This window comes from Neofelis nebulosa, chromosome X (assembly GCF_028018385.1).
Source record: "Neofelis nebulosa isolate mNeoNeb1 chromosome X, mNeoNeb1.pri, whole genome shotgun sequence".
Lineage (NCBI taxonomy): Eukaryota > Metazoa > Chordata > Mammalia > Carnivora > Felidae > Neofelis > Neofelis nebulosa.
Window position 1 is genome coordinate 110467865 of NC_080800.1, and position 17018 is coordinate 110484882.

Genomic DNA, 17018 nt, shown 5'->3' on the forward strand with positions numbered 1-17018 from the left:
GCTGACTGCAAACTTTCCAGGATATTAATTTTAGTGAGATGCTCGTAAATTCACTTTTCTATGTTACACGTGAAATATTCAGAGGCGTCCTTTTCCTTTCACCAGACTGCCATCCAAGTGCCCCGATTTGGAGTCCCGAGCTAACACTCCCTAATTTGCAACTGGGAGTAAGTGGAGATTTCTGTAATCTTGATTGGAAATTCTCGAGATGGTGGGAAAAGTACACGGGCACAAGCGTGCACGGGCTCTCGTGCTGATGAAGGGGATTCAGACCTCTGGTGAGATTCCCGTATACACCGCAGCTAAAGAGAACAAAGTGCTGCCTAGCAAGGATTTCTGCCTCACATGCAACTAGGCATTCGAAATTAGTACACCCTCCTTCTAAGGTATTTGAAAAGTTTACTCTCTTAAGCAGTTTAAAAGCTCCTTCAGGCAATCTTGTTTACAAATTAACAGAATCCTGAATTAATGAGGTCCAACCGCTTTCTTTTTAAATAACTTCAAATACAGGCTAACTCTAACACATACGGAAATAATTCTCTCACCCCAGTGATACAACAGACCTCAAAGACATAACTTTGCTTTGGGAAGCTACTGCAGAATTCTTGCCAGGGAGTCCCTTTCCAATGGCACCATTCTAAAGTGAATGACGAATACTCTACTATTTACCTCTTTTATACACGACACGGCTAACGAAAACACGTATTTGTTTTCTCCACTACTCTTTCCATATTTCTCTCCAAAGACCTGAGGGGATGCCTTGGTTTTGCAGTCATCATAAATTTCTTATGCTGAACTTGTGACCCAGTCTGGATGAGAACCAGAACGATATCCAACATGAAAAGGCGGCATTCACTCAGTTCTGCAAAACGGCCTTCTTTCAGAAATCCTGAAAAATGGCTCCTTTGGTTTTCTTTACATTGTTCTCCTCTCTAAGTGCCACCCGAATGCTTTATTTTTCTAGTTCAACCAGCCCACATAAATACATATTATATTGTTTTTTGTGCCTATGAGTTACAGATAAATAATTCTAAGATTTGATATCATAAGATGCAATACCATTTTGTGAAACAAAACTTCATCGCCCAAACTAGCTCTGCTCATAGAACTCGCGCTGAAGCTTCCATTACCTGAACTGTGCCTTATGAGAACTGATATGTAACAGAACTTCTTTTTTTGTTGTTGTTTTTTTGAGACCGATACCTTAAATGTTCTTTATTTGTAAATTGCTGGTATGTGACTCCTTCAGGCGCCTAGCAAAGAAAAAGCCCAGATTACCTAATTTCAGTGGATTTATAGAATCAAGTGATATGTTTACATACATATACACTGAGTGTCTGCGTATGAGACAAGATAAAGACAACAGACACCCAGCAAGGCAAAACTCATAAAATGTTTCAAGATGAAATGATATAATTACACATGATACCACATACAGGGCATTTCTCTACAGTTTGCCATCTGCGGCAAGGACTATTTTTATTTCTCTCACCAAAGGGGATATTTTATGCTCTCTTACATCAGAGTGGGCATAGATACCTTAAAAAAAAAAAAACTCTTAAAAAGCGGGTTCCTGCTTCAAGATCTATCTCTCTACCATAATTTTCATTATTCAGGAAGGATATCTTACATGAATAGTGGATTTCATATGCTCTCGATTTCGGATACCACTGCGCATGCACTCACTGAAAGCAGAAATCCAACTGTCTATATAACAGTTTTATAAATGGAACAAGTTGGCTTAAATTGAAACAATTTTCAGAGGCTTTTCCATTGCCTGTTTTCCATGACAGTCCTCCAGCTCAGGGCTTTCAAATCTGAAAGAAAGATCTTTTACAACCACAGTTAGCATAGGCATATACCTACAAACAGGAAATTTTTCTTCAGTCACGCTCAAACATAAGAATGAACTGCTTTCCGAACGAGAATGAGTTAAGCCCCAGGGTTTTGCCCACTTACACAGAAAAGCACAATGCAAAGTACCTGACTTGTTGCAAGGGAGTCACAATCAGGGTCAATATTTCTCTGCTTATTTCTCTGCTGCCTGCTTCTATTAATGTACAAAAGAAGTTGACCATAAGAAAGGAAATTTGTATTAAAACTACCAGTCAGAAGACCTAGAAGAAGCTACTTGCAGAGACACGTGTGTCTCTTTTTTTCTGAAAACAGAAGCAGAGATTAACAAAAGAAAATCAATGCTGCCACTTGGATGAAGGAAGAGAGAAGGGTGTCATGGCCACAGACGCTATGCTTGGTTTTGTTTTTTTGTTTTTTTGTTTTTTTGGTTGGGGGTGGAGGTGTGAAGAACATGGAGTAGGGGGATAAGAGAAGAGGTTGGAGCCAAGGGGGGGCGGGCAGTCAAGGAACAAACAGAAGGAAGAATTTGTTACCTTAAAAAAAAAATCCATCATAACCCGGCTTCCTAAAAGATTCTATGGTATTCCTCCCATAGAGCTCACAGATGGAGAAGGGTAATGGACTGGAAGATGAACCAGGAGATACACAATCTTCAGATAAACCAACTGAAGTGGCCATACCAAACAAAAAGCAGCATTGAAGCATGCATGCTGATAGACTGCAAGAATATCAATGCTGATCACATTCCCAGAGGAAACTGAAATCAATTGGAAACAGACAAGAAATCCAGCATTTCCAGTGACACTGATGTTTTTTTTTTCATGAAAGTCATTAAAATTGTAAGGTTCAAAGGCACACCCTTCCTTTATGGCATATAGTCTCCATGAGGGCCATGCAGTCACATTGGCAACAAAATACACATTAGTGTTGCAGGGGAAGGAATGATGGTATGTTGCAACACTTAGCATAGTGACTGATACACTCTCTACATATCTGTGGGAGGGAGGGAGGGAAAGCGTAAGGAAAGATGTATAGAATACAGAGGTTTCGAGAAAAAGATCATCAAAAGGTTTAAGTGAGCTAGGTTAAAAATGAAGACTTACCGTCAAATACTGGAACAGATTACTAAGGGAAACTGAAGATATTTTAAAATAAAATGTATGCTCACTGAACCAAGATAAACTAGGCTGGACAACAGGCTAAATGAGTTCACTAAAGTTTTATATGGCTCTGATAACTTTCAGAGCAATTCTAGTAAGAACTCTTAGATTCAAAGACAAATTTTATACAGACCACAGAGGCACGTGGGGTTTTTTCCCCCAATCACTGTACTTAACATTCGTCCTTATCTGTCAACATATAATAATAATATGTCCATAATTCACCATAACTTTCTAATAAAGTTTAATACTAGCGTTTAGCTTAAGAGGTAACCATTTCTATTTCATCAGCTTTTTTTTTCTTTGTAAGCTCCCCTCAACCACTTTCAAATCTTTTCCATCTGGCAAAAAAGTACAGAAAAATCTCATTTCCTGTGCCCAGGCTGCCTGATCCTTGCTGGAGACGGGGCCCACTTAACTGTCACCTGATCCTTTGGTCCAGTCCTCACCTGATCTCCCTACCCCCACTCAACTGTAATCTCCTCCACTCCTAAACTTGTAAGGCTCTGTGTTTACCTCTCTTAGCACATTTGACATATTCCACCTTGGATTATTATTAGGCTGTGTCTTCTCTTTCTTACCAGACTAGATGTCCCTTGAGGGCAGAGATCCAAGCTGACCCATCTCTGGATCCCTATGACTGGAGAAACCACCTGGGTAATGATATTTAATCAGTCATCTCTTGGGTTTAAAGATACTTAATCAATAGTTCACAGACTAGAATTTACCTAATTCTCTTTCTTTCATTTCAAGTCTGGATCATTGTGTAAAATATTACAATAGATGAAATCAATAACCTTCATTTTTGGGCACCTGGGCAGCTCAGTGAGTTGAGCATCCGACTCTTGATTTCAGCCCAGGTCATGATCCCGGGGTCATGGGATCGAGCCCTGCATTGGGCTCTGTACTGGGCGTGGAGCCTGCTGAAGATTCTGTCTCACTTTGCTCCTCTCCCCCATCCTCCAAAATTAAAAAAATAGGGGCGCCTGGGTGGCTCAGTCGGTTAAGCATCCGACTTCAGCTCGGGTCATGACCTGGCAGTCCGAGAGTTTGAGCCCCGTGTCGGGCTCTGTGCTGACAGCTAGGAGCCTGGAGCCTGCTTTGGATTTTGTGTCTCCTTCTCTCTCTGTCCCTCCCCTGCTCACACTCTGTCTCTCTGCCTCTCTCATAAATAAACAAACATTAAAAATTTTTTTTCTTAGTTAAATTAAAATAATAATAATAAGCTTCACTCTAAGCCCTGAGGTTACAAACCTAAGATACTAAAATTCTCGTTCACTGTATATGCTCGTCTTTAGGGTTTGACTTATGTGGTTTGTTTGTTTTGGGTGTTGTTCTTGTTGTTGTCGTTTTATTTTTTTTAATGTTCATTTTTGAGAGACAGAGACAGCGTGAGCGGGAGAGGGCAGAGAGAGAGAGGGAGACCCAGAATCGGAAGCAGGCTCCAGGCTCTGAACTGTCAGCACAGAGCCCGACGCGGGGCTCGAACCCACGAGCCGTGAGATCATGACCCGAGCCGAAGTCGGACGCTCAACCAACTGAGCCACTCAGGCACCCCTGTTGTTGTTTCAGATAAAGCTAGCTGAGCTCTTCCTTACTGTTCAAGATGAAAAAAAAAAAAAAAAGTTCAAACTTGACTGTTCAAACTCAGCAAATTCATAGGATTCTCATTAGCTTCTCCACAGTGACATGTAAAATGGCTTGAAGAGTGAAGGTTCAGAACTTCACACAATTAGCAGAACCTCCAAACCCTGCGAAGTATCCTGAAGCATGAGACGAGGTCACTACTGTCCAATTTCTGAGTGAGGTGGAGATCAGTGGCTAATAACACTCTACCAAACGGAGATGTGGTATTTACTCAGTAATCCTTACTACCACAGCTTCCAGCCTCATTCGAAAACTTCCGACACTAGCACAAAGAAATGCTAGCTGAGCCTGTGAGCTCAGAATCACGCAAGTTCCATTTAGTAAGTAACACAACAATCACACAGTTGCAAGTATGTATAAGATGTATGTACCTGGTGAGATGTACATACCTACCGAGTTCACCCTTTCTCACCAATGGCAACTCCTCTTAGCTTAGGGGCCCAAGAATGTACTTTAAGTGAGAACGGCCTTCACCTAATCCACCTGCCTCTTTCCATAGACAGAATCTCCAACGAGGAGTGAAACAGTGGTAGCATTCGGGATTAAATGTGAGCTTTCATCTGTCTCAATGAGCTATTCCAAAATTCCACCCTAGAAGATTCTACCCCTCATTCATATTAAAAATATAGTTTACTACTAGCATTTAGCTCAAGACTCTGGCCCACAGGAGTACCTGTTCAAAACAGACACTTGTCAAACGTGACTTCTAATTTTGCCAATGCCTAACAGAGGTCCTTGCTAAATAAAATCCCATAATGCACATCACTCCCAATTACAGTATTAAAGAGTTTTTCTTCACTTGTGCTTGGAAATCAGTGGCTACTTAGCTTTTTAGAGACTGCACCATCCTCCCGCCCTCCTGGTAAACCAGTTAATATCTTCGTCTATCTCCTTCCCTTCCCCACTTCCCAACGCACCAGTTAAAGTGGAGACTGCACAGGTTTAGTACAATCAATCTTGTTCTCTCGACTGAAAATCTATCCCCTCAAATCTTGCTACTCTCTCTGAAGTGAGCCTTATCTCTTCCAATTATTTCACGCTATTACCCTAAAATCTTTCTCCTCTACTGATTCATTTCCAATGACATTAATATAAATTCTCCGTTCCCTTCCTGTTGTGTTCCTGCCCCCATATCCTGCTTTGTCCTTCTTTACATGCAAATCCATGATGAGATCAACTATACGGTTTCGTTTTCTGCTTGCATCCCTGCAAACTGGCACGATTCTTCCTCGTTTCCACTGTAATACAACTCTGGAGTTCTTTTCAGCTAATTTCAACGTCATGTATCCCTCTAAGATTTCTAAATTGCTCGTATCAATTGGGCTTAAAAGCCTAGGTAGAAGAAAATTCAAACATTCAGGATAACTTCTTGACCATGAGAGAGACTTAGACTTAAACACTGGAACAGGCTGCTGGGGAAGAAAAGATACAAAATATCTATCTTTAGAAATCTTTTCAAATGGGAGGAAAAACCATCACTCACATGTGATTTAGGTGTTGAGATACCTAAGCAGTGGGATGAGCTACATCACTTATTTATGTTTCTTCCAGGTCTAAGGACTCACAACATAGTCAATCTAACTATACTTCTCGAATTTTGCTAAGAAAGCTTTAGATTCTTGTAGCATGATGATAAGATTCATTAAGGCAAAACCAAATCAAGATATCATACCAAATGACCCAATATTTTATTCAGTTTGAGTTCTTCTTGGGAGCAGATGGAATTTGTAATTTAATAAGACCTTTGAGGCACGGAGGGGTGAGACAGACCCGTCTTCCTGCCTTCTCTTAAAGCTGGTGCCAGGCTGCCTCCAGAAAGGAGGACAGGAATAATTAGAAAATTTATTGAGTCTGGAGCATTGTTGAACCAGCTAGGTGCAATCAACGGCCATGGGTATTACCTTTACTTTTGAGAACACGTAGCTAAAATACAATTCTTTGAAGATCCAGGCACAACTTCCTCATTGTTGAGGAAGTAAATACATCCTGAACTTTTAAAATCTTGGCAAGCAGCTAATCACTTCCAATTAGCTGCCAATTGGTGGCAAGCATCTAAAAAATGGGAATTTTGCCAGTCACGAGGTGAGCAACCTGCTGAGACGGGGATCGTGGAGCTGGTGGGAAGTTTAATGGAGCCGAGAGAGGGCAAACGCGTGGGAGGCAGGCTCAAGGTGGCGAGGTTTCCATTAATTGCACAGAGGTTGACATTCTGTCCCTTCAACAATCAGGCAGGATAACGTCCGTAGAGTTTTGGTGCTTTCACACGCTGCTATTACCCGTCACCAATAAAATGTACATTCCATAAACAAGCAAATCAAAAGGGCTAAAATTTATCATGGAAATTTAGGGGAAAGTCTCAAAAGAAGAAGGTCTTTGGCATATCATTAATGTTCGGTGACAGTGACACGTAATTTTTTTTTAAATTCTAAAAAGACAGCATTCTTCTATTTTCCTCTTTTTGATGCTAGGGACCTCCTAACTGCACAGTGACAGGCAGCAGAGAGCGTTAGGAAAGCCCAAAGAAAAGTAGAGGCTTCGAAATCAGACAAAAATTGGGATTCCAGCTCTACCCTGGGCGAGTCAGGTAACATCTCTCATTTGTCTCATCTGTGACATGGGTGTGATACTGTACTAAGAATCATTTCCTTCCATCCAATCTCTCCTGCCTCTAGCCTCCTCGGTTTGGCCTCATCTCCTCTGTTTGCATCATATTCCCCTTCCCCAGCCTGTTGTCACTTCTCTACAGTAGTTATCTTTCCCCTTTCCAACCGCAGCCTTCCTTATGGCAAAACCCTAGCAAGTAGCAAAAATTATTGGGAGTGATTTGGTGCCTAAAAACTATACAGCACTAGAAAGACTTCCAAAAAAAAAAAAAAAAACAGAAGAAGAAGAAGAAGAAGAAGGAGAAGAAGAAGAAGAAGAAGAAAGATTTCCAGACGCCTAAGGTCTGAATGCCAAAAGATAACAGCACACCTTTGGTAATCAACATTATATCCTCATGAATAAACACTGAGCATCTAGACGCATCCAGTATTATGCCAGATATGGGGGCTACAGAGGTGAGGACTCAATCAGTCCCTGTCCTCAAAGAGCTCACAGTCTGTTGGGAGAAAGATAGATACAAATGACTGCAGTGCCAGACAAGAGTTATGTCTAAAGTACAGAGCTGGCAAGGAGGACATACTGATATGGGGCCTGTGGATGGGAGTACAATGATAGCCAAGGAAGGTCCCATAGAAAAAGACACTCACTCCAGACCTAGCTCTGCTCTTACACAAGATGCATCATGTTGGCCAGGTCAGTTCACCTCTTTAAATCCCATTTTCCCGATCAGAAAAATGAATGGCTAGGAGTCAACCATCTCCATGTGTCCTTGTGGCCTTAATGCTCTATAACATTTCACAAGGCAGGAAAGTGCAGGGAAATAGCTCCAGATTCCATATTTCTTCTCACAGTCCCTCACCCCTTTCTTCTTATCCATTCATTTTCCTCTTATAGCCAGTTGGTCGTTTCTATTTGCTTTGCTTTTTTTTAAAAAAATGTTATTTTTTTAAGTAATCTCTACATTCAACGTGGGGTTCGAACTGATGACCCGAGATCAAGAGTCCCATGCTCTACCGACTAAGCCAGTCAGACGCGCCCCCCCCCCCCCCGCCGCCCCGCTTGATTTGCTTTTGACTCTCCTCTATCATGGTGCTGCTGTGCAAATGGATTTGATATCATGGCTGCAGAAGGGCTCCTTTTGACAAAAATAAGTTCCCCTGCATGAAAGGGTCAGTTTCTTCAGTGTTCCTCATAATAAGATGATCAGTTGAGTCCTCGTCAATGGTTTCCAAATTTTAACTCCAGGGGTTCTTTTCTCACACGTCAAGACTTCAAACACTATTTTAGTAACTTCGCATTGACCCCCACAAGAGCTCCACCTCCATATCCACTTAACAAACATTTATTAAGGCTTTCTCTGTGTCAGGCATCAGGCTGGGGGCTGTGGAAGATGCAGAAATGATTAAGACATGGGCCTGGTTGTCAGGGAGTTTATGATTTATTTAGCGGCTGTGGCACTGAGCCCAGCGCTATATAAAACATATTAGCAAGGCAATCTTTGTTCTGTCACAACTGGAGCCATGAGTCCTCAACATGTATATGTGGTTTTGACTAGAAGTTGTGCATTCAGTAGGCGTTGAAAGCCACATGTCAGAAACTGAGCTGCTCTTCAAAAAGTTCAGCCCCATTAGTAATCAAAGAAATGAAAAGTTAAAACGATGAGATTCCATCATTCTCCTAGAAAACTGGCAAAGATGTAAAGAGATAAAATGCGGTGACAAGGAGTGCGGTGAGATAGGGGCTCTCATACATTGTCAGTGGAAATGGTAAATAAGTTATAGTGCATCCGTAATAAATTATGACACAGCCACCCAAGTGAATTCTATGCCACCATTAAAAACCGTGTTTTCAAGACTATTTAAAAACATAGTGAACTACTCATGATGTAATATGAAGCGAAAATAGCAACTATCGAACTCTATATACAGCATAATCACATTTTGGTAAGACAATAGGTTTCTTTGTGAAGGCACAGGAAAAAAAAAAAAAGGTGGTGGGGGAGGGCAAAAGGAAATGTACCAGAACGTTAACAGTAATTATCACTGGGAAGTGTGATTACAAGTTATTTTACTGCTCTCTTTAATGTTCCTGTGAATTTTCCAAATTTCCTGCAACAGTACCCCTGCTTTCTAGTAATAGAAAGGTATTATGATACATAAAAACCAGAAGAATATACACTAAAATGTTAAAACTTTTCTACACTGAACATGTACTAACTTCACTGGACTAAAAACTAAAACTCAATTAAGAACAACCGGACTGGGGTACCGGGGTGGCTCACTTGGTTAAGTTTCCGACTTCAGCTCAGGTCATGCTCTCGTGGTTTGTGAGTTCAAGCCCTGCATAGGGCTCTGTGCTGACAGCGCAGAGCCTGCTTTGGGTCCTCTGTCCTCCTTTATTCTATCTGCTCCTCCCCTACTCGCGTTCGCGTTCTCTCTCTCTCTCTCTCTCTCTCTCTCTCTCTCTCTCTCAATAAATAAACATTAAAAAAAACAACTAGACTGTCAGAGGAATTAGCGAAGATTAACATGAATAAGCATATATTATTTAATTGAGCGAATTCTACTGCCACACAGCTTTGCAATACTTTTAGGCTCTATCTCCCCTGATTGTGGTTTGGGCCAGGTCACTTAACTCTTGTGTGCTTTAGGGAATCGATAATTACTGCGTGCTTCGAAGGGATACTGCGATGGTGAGTGTGATAGCATTGGTGAAATGCTTTGAACTCAGGAGAGAAAGATATACAGCAAGGAGTAATGGATATTTTAATTATCCACCCTGTGATGTTTGTGTTGAGATTGCCCTCAGCAATCCCTAGCTACCCCTCTCCAGCACGCACATAACACTTCCTTCCCTAAGTCCCCCTTCCCCTGCCCTATTCTGGTTCTCCGGCTCCTTTTCCCTCCACCTCTTGGATGTACCACAAGTATTTTCATACCAAGTTAAATTGATTAGGAATGCATCATGAACTTGATTAACCAGTTTCTCTTAGATCAATAAAAGTTTGTTTAATTAACTTGGATATGAAGTTTATAGAACTGTTTTTAAATTCTCCTTCTTTGGCTCCTGCTAGGCAGAGCTATCCACATAAATTTGACATGTTAGAAAACACTCAAATATGAATGTAATCTCCCCTTTTACCCTATGAATCCAGCCTCAAAAGCTATGAGTTCAGGGGCGCCTGGGTGGCTCAGTCAGTTAAGCATCTGACTTTGGCTCAGGTCATGATCTCGCGGCTTGTGAGTTCGAGCCCCGCGTCTGGCTGTGCGCTGACAGCTCGGAGCCTGAAGCCTGCTTCTGATTCCGTCTCCCTATCTCTCTGCTCCTCCCCTGTTCTCTCTCTCTCTCTCTCTCTCTCTGTCTCTCAAAAATAAATAAACCTTCAAAAAAAAAAAAAGCTATGAGTTCAAGAGTCCTGGCCTCAGAGTCGGGGGAGCTAGGTTCTATTTTGGCCATGCCACTGACCCACAGTGTGATCTTGGGAGCTCATTTCCCCTCTGTGGGCCAGTTTCCTCAACTTGAAGAGGAAGGAGTAGCTCGGATCACCTAGATGGCCCAAGTGATGGATATGAAAGCATCCTGACAGACACGGAAGCACCGCCGTACAAACGAGCCATGCCCGTGTTCACTAGGTCCCTGCCTACGCCAGCACCAGGCACAAACCAGAAGCTCAAAATGCGACAGTGTAAGCACTACGGCAGAGCAGCCCATATCCCAAGCCAGCAAATAACCTTTTACTGGCAAGTACAGTCCACTAAGCCTTTTGGCAATTATTCCTGAACAATAAAGCTGTCAGCCCTTGTTTTAAGAAGTACTTAAAGATAAAGGGATGAAAAGGGGGAAGGGGAGCTCGTGTTGTTAGAAGAATGGGGTAGCAGAGCTGGGGAGATATTTTAGACTGCCAGACAATATTCTTAGATGGGATGGTAGATGGGAGATCACACTGTTAACAAGATGAATAGGTATCTGCGTACAGAGAGCAGGTCATATGTATAGAGGCTAACAAGTGGAACAATGGACAATTCAGGAAAGCAGCCTGCTGAGGGAGTGTGCGGCCATTATCCGGACAAAAGTCCCAACAGTCACCGATCTTCTGAAACCCATCCCACTGAATATCAAATAGATACTCTGGCCTTCGTGCCACCTCTTATCATTACCCTAAGGACCACTGCTAGCAAAGTAGTGTGCCTTTGTGCAAAGTAGGGAAAGGGTCCCTTCCAGCACAAAAAGGCACCCCCTTCGGGTCATCCAGCTGGAGAAAGGATGGAAGGGTTGCAAAAGGTGCCCTTCCTGAGTGGACCAATTAGAAAAAAAAGGATTGGCTGGCAACAGTACCCTGGCTGCATTTCAGCCCCGACCTGCGCCCCGTCGGCCTGGCATCTACCATACTCTGGAATGCTGACGACGCATGCTCTCTTCCTCTCTTGCTCTCTTGCTCGCCGCCCCCTCCCTGGCTCCAGCATTAGTCCAGGGCCAGGTTCATTTCCGACTAACTGCCGCACACTCCTGCCTTCGCCTGCCTCACCTCCATCACTGCTCCAGTTACGCTGTGCAGTACCGTCATTTCTCATTGTGCTTTTAGATTGGGACCAGATTCATCTCTGAAAGATGGAAAACTACAGATTTTAGTCGGTGTCTTAATGAAAAAGATGGCATTTTGGAAGATGGAAACCAAAATGAATCTCACTGGTGAGGGGAATAATATTTTCAAAAGCGGGTTGCATGTAACATTTGTCCCATTAACTACTCTTTGGAAAATAAGTCTTTCGGTCCAGCAACTCTAAGAAACCCTATATACTATACATCTCTTAGAAGAGGAGAATCACACATTAGTACATTACAGCTCTGTTTCACCCACCATTTCCCAAACGTACCAACCATGGAACCTTGCCCAGAAGCCCTCATCTTCCTTCCTTTCAAGGCTTCGAGGCTTCATTCCCAGGATCCTTTGCATCCGCACAGGGCTTCTTCTGCTCTCCCTGGCCAGCCTTCCCGGAGAGGATTTCTGAAGGCAGAGCTGGTGGGGCCTGAGGGGGGCTTTCCTGGAGATCAGCAGTCCCAGACTGAAATGCCCTGGCTGGGTGGCTCCCTGGGAGTCCCCTCGGGAGGCCCAGTGCACACCCAGGTGAGCGGAAGCCACTGTGGAGGCACGGTGCTCCGCCAGGGACCCCAGGGCCAGGTTTGGGGGAGCGGGGGAGGAGACACAGGGAAGAGTGTCTCTGGCTGCTTCACGTGGCGAGGAGTGACGTTAGCAAACGAGGTCGGGGGCCTCGGACCGCACACGTCTGTGCAGGTTTTAGTTTCCTGGCCGAGAGAAAATTTCAAGAGAGGTTTACAGACATGCTCCCCACCCACCATACGCGTCTATGTCAAGACCGTGAGTTTGCAAAGTGCTACCGGCGTTACATCACTGGACCCTTGGCAATCCTGTGAATTAAAAAAGGAAAGTAAATTCCGAGTATGTATGTGAATCACTGAGGCTTTCATCCGCATGTTAGCCCTAAGTAATAGTTTAAATCCTCATAACAACCCTATGAGGGTAAGTGCCATTATTATCTCCCTTTTTCCCAGATTTTGAAACTGAGGCTCAGAGTGCTTATTTTATAACAGTCACCAGGCTACGTGCTGGGAATGCAAAGGAGAATCAGGCAGACATAATCCTTTCCTGAAAGTATTCACAGCCTAATGATGGAGGCCAGCAAATAAACAGCACTCAGAGAATGGTGAAAAATTACCATGGCAGTTAAAAATCATGCTAACAGCTAGCACTTAATGAGGGCTTACTATGTGCCAGGCTCCATGCTAAATGTGTTGCACACATTATCTTCTTTAGTTTGGGCAACATTCCTGTGAGGAAGGTTCTCTCATTGTTCCCATCCTAAAAATGAGGAAACTAAGCCTGAAAAAGAGAGACTAGAGTTGACCAGCTAGGAAGGGCTAGAACCAGGATTCTAACTCAAATCAGTCTGACAATAGATTTGCTGTTAACTACAAAGTTAATTATAGAGGGTCCCTATGGAATCAACGTTGACAGCATCTTCAGCTTCAGATTCCAGCACACATGGCGAATATTCTTTTTAAAAAGTTGATTGGAATATTCATTTTAACCCAGTTGGGAGGAGGCTTTATTTGTATAGGCACAAAACTGCAGAGGCTTAAAATTTTAGTTGTAGATAATCTCATCCTAGTAAATGATGAATCTGCATCTAGTCTGGTTACTTGGGGTAACCTGGGGCTGCTGGGGTCTCAAAGACAAAAGAGCTGTGACTGTGATTTTTTATTTTTATTTTTTGAGAGAGAGAGAGAGAGAGAGAGAGAGAGAGAAGAAGAAGAAGAAGAAGAAGAAGAAGAAGAAGAAGAAGAAGAAGAAGAAGGCAGGACTAGCAGTAGTAGAGGAGGGGCAAAGGGAGAGGGAGAGAGAGAATCCCAACTAGCCTCCACACTCAGCAGGGAGACTGATGCAGGGCTCGATCTCACAACCGTGAGGTCATGACCTGAGCCAAAATGAAGAGTCAGATACTTAACCAGCTGAGCCGCCCAGGCGCCCCTGTGATTGTTGAATTTAAATGACAAGAATGAAACCAATCTACTTTGGCGTATCTGAAATTTGGATCATAAGAGCTAGAACCTAGCCAGTTACTATGTAGTTTCAACTCTGAGTTCTTGTTTCTACAAGATTAACAACCCCAAAGTTTGATCAGCGAAAGTTTGGTTGTGTCTTCTGTACCAATTTGAATGGGTACTGGGTCACAGATGATACTAAATATATTTGGAGATGCTTAAAGAGACTGAAAAGGAGAAGCCCAAATTCACATAAAATTAGTTTTCAGCTCCTTAAACTAACCCCATAAATTATTTTTAAATCTTAAAAAAATTTTTTTTAATATTTATTCATTTTTGAGAGACAGAGAGAGACAGACCATGAGCGGGGAAGGGGAAGAGAGAGGGAGACACAGAATCCGAAGCAGGCTCCAGGCTCTGAGCTGTCAGCACAGAACCCGACGCAGGGCTCAAACTCACGAACTGTGAGGTCATGACCTGAGCCGAAGTCGGAGGCTCAACTGACTGAGCCACCAGGCACCCTCAACCCCATAAATTATATTTGCATGTAAATATAACCCTGCACTTCCTCTTTATTGGCTACAATCTTTTAGGAAATTCTAAATTCCTAATATTTTAGGAATAGGGGATTTTTTTTGCCACTCTGTCACTGAGGGGATTTACTTTCCACTCTACCTTTGAAGAATGGGACACTTATTTAATAAGTCAGACATCTGTCTTTCTGTCTAATAGACAATGGCTAAACATCATTTACCAGGTTCTTCCCACTGTAGAAATACAGTCATTCCTAGATGGCAGCACAAAGATGCATCGACATGTAATGTCCAACCAACAGACCATGTAACAAAGGTAAAACAGGCAACCCTCGCCTTTAGAAGGTGCCAAGTCATAAATCACACCTGTCTCCTTTCCTTCTTTCCTTTAAAAAAATCCCAACTATATTAATCACAGGAGACACAAGCTATCCAACTGCCTCCCAGGCTTTCACACATGGTCGTGCCTTGCACAACTCTAGAAAGCGCTTTCCACAGGGACTGTGATGTGAACACGCAGAGCACAATGTGCACAATTGCACAGAGCAGCCCGCTCCGTCTCCCCACCCCGCCCCCATTCCCCCAAAACATGGCTTTGGTGGATTTGATATTTTGCATACTGGAGATGTTTTTGTTCACACAGCTCTTGGCATTGAACATTGGCTCTGCTTAGCAACACTCAGAAAACACAAGAGATACTGACTCGCTTCTTAGCGCTGCTTTTCTTGTGTCAATTCTAAGAACATTCTGTAACATTTTCATTTTTTATTAGACATTAATGAAAACAATAAGCAAAGCTGGGTCAATAGTAATTGGTCTCGTGTAGAAAATGACAGCAGTCAATTATTTTTGATAAGTCCCTAGAAACAGCAAATAAAACATCTGTGCAATAACCTCTTGTCAATAGAATAGTCATAAATCTGGGTCTCAACGCTCTGACCAATGCTTTAAGGGGAAAAATATATTTTCTTTAAGCATAGTAAGAGAAGAATTTTGAAGAATGATGCCATCTCTCTCTCTCTAGATAAGAATGAATATTTTGCTAATCTCGAAAGGTTCTTCTTGGCTCTGCTGGGCAACAGGAACAATTCTGAATTGTATTCCTGGCAGGCAGTGAATACATTGATGCAAATATCTGCTATTCAGGCAGCGAAGGGGGTCACTCAAATGATGGGGTTGGAGGAGTGCTGAGAAGGCCACACAACTAAGAAATGTCATCATTTATGCTTCATCCCTTTGTATTACGGGACCTGTGAAACCACCACCAGCCTCACCACACACACACACACACACACACACACACACACCTAGTTAACAGGGAAACATTCCTGAGAGAGGTAATACACTAAGCCTCTCCGATTACTGATACATTTCCCTTCACACAGACAACGTCCAAAAGAACAGGAATACCCAACTAACTTGAGCCAGAGGGAGAGGAGGGGAGGGCATTCGATTCAAAACCTTGATCACAGGGTATTTTCTCAAAAGGGTGCATCAGGGTGATGGTGTTGCGGTGGGAGGCATAAGGACAGTTGGGGGTAGTACCTTAACAGCATCGGATACCGGGCACCTTAGGAGGGGGAAGGAAAACGGATGAAAGATGAAGAAAAGGTTAAAGGGCATGAAACCCAAATTGCACTCACTTCACGGTTTGGACTAACACCGTTCCTGATTCCATTTCACAGGGATTGACTCTGAAGAAATTTCCCATAATAGAATTAGGAAAGTAGGCTATTATTTGGTATGTGTTCCTGGAAGGCTCACATTAACTGACAGTAACTCCTGGGAATTTATACCAAATTTGTTCTCCAGCTGTTGGCATACCATGCTGGTGGGTAGGTACAGACAGCTGCAATCCCCATCGCCTCTCGTGTCCACCTGGCCCTGCTCGCTGCTCAGCCCCAACCTTAATCTCTGTGAACAGGCAACGCTCACATCTCCAGCAGCCTTGTCTATCCCGAACCCAAGTGTAACTGACAGATTGGCCACGGTACCCAATTTGAAAATATTTTTGTCTTGGGAGTACGATTCTGAAGTTTTGGTGAAAATTTATAGGAAAATGTGTTACAATTTACCAACACGTGATGTGACTTTTGGTTGCTGTTGAGGATTTGTATTCGTGAAGCAAGAAGATATCTTGTTCAAATAAGAGTGTGAAACACAACTCTCAAACTGTGAATGAAACCAAAATAACTAGTGTTAATTTTGGATCTTCTTTCATTCAGAAAGGCCCTTGCTTTTAAATGGCTTACGGAAACATACCTGGTGTTTTATACAGATTACAGTTTGCCAGTGGGAAAAGGGATGTTCCTTCTTGACTTGAAAGTGTGATATATACACAATAAACTTCCTCTTAGACACCAATACTTTAAATGGGATATAGTTTCCTGTTTTTTTAATTTAACCTGTCCAGCTGTTGCTGCCCTATTTACAAGTCCTCTTTCTTCAATAAAATTCAATTACAGTTATCTGTGGGATGTCTTTTTATTTATAGCCTACCCCCTAAAAGGATATTTTAATATTAATATTTTCTCCCTCTAGAAGTTAAAAATGCAAACCTATCATGGGAAGTGTAACTTCTAAAACAGACAACATTACACTGTGTGATTTGGGCATTGAAAAGCAGTAGGAGTCATTCTTTTTTTTTTTTTTTTTT

General features: G+C 42.5%; 1 protein-coding gene and 1 non-coding gene across 2 annotated transcripts in view; both read right to left on the minus strand.

Moving 5' to 3' along the window:
* Window positions 1-17018, minus strand: part of GPC3 (glypican 3) — a 422633-nt gene that overhangs the window by 292201 nt on the left and 113414 nt on the right. The gene's annotated exons all lie outside the window — the stretch shown is intronic.
* On the minus strand, window positions 4486-4570 carry TRNAR-UCG (transfer RNA arginine (anticodon UCG)). The gene has a single exon. It is a non-coding gene; the product is annotated as a tRNA-Arg (tRNA).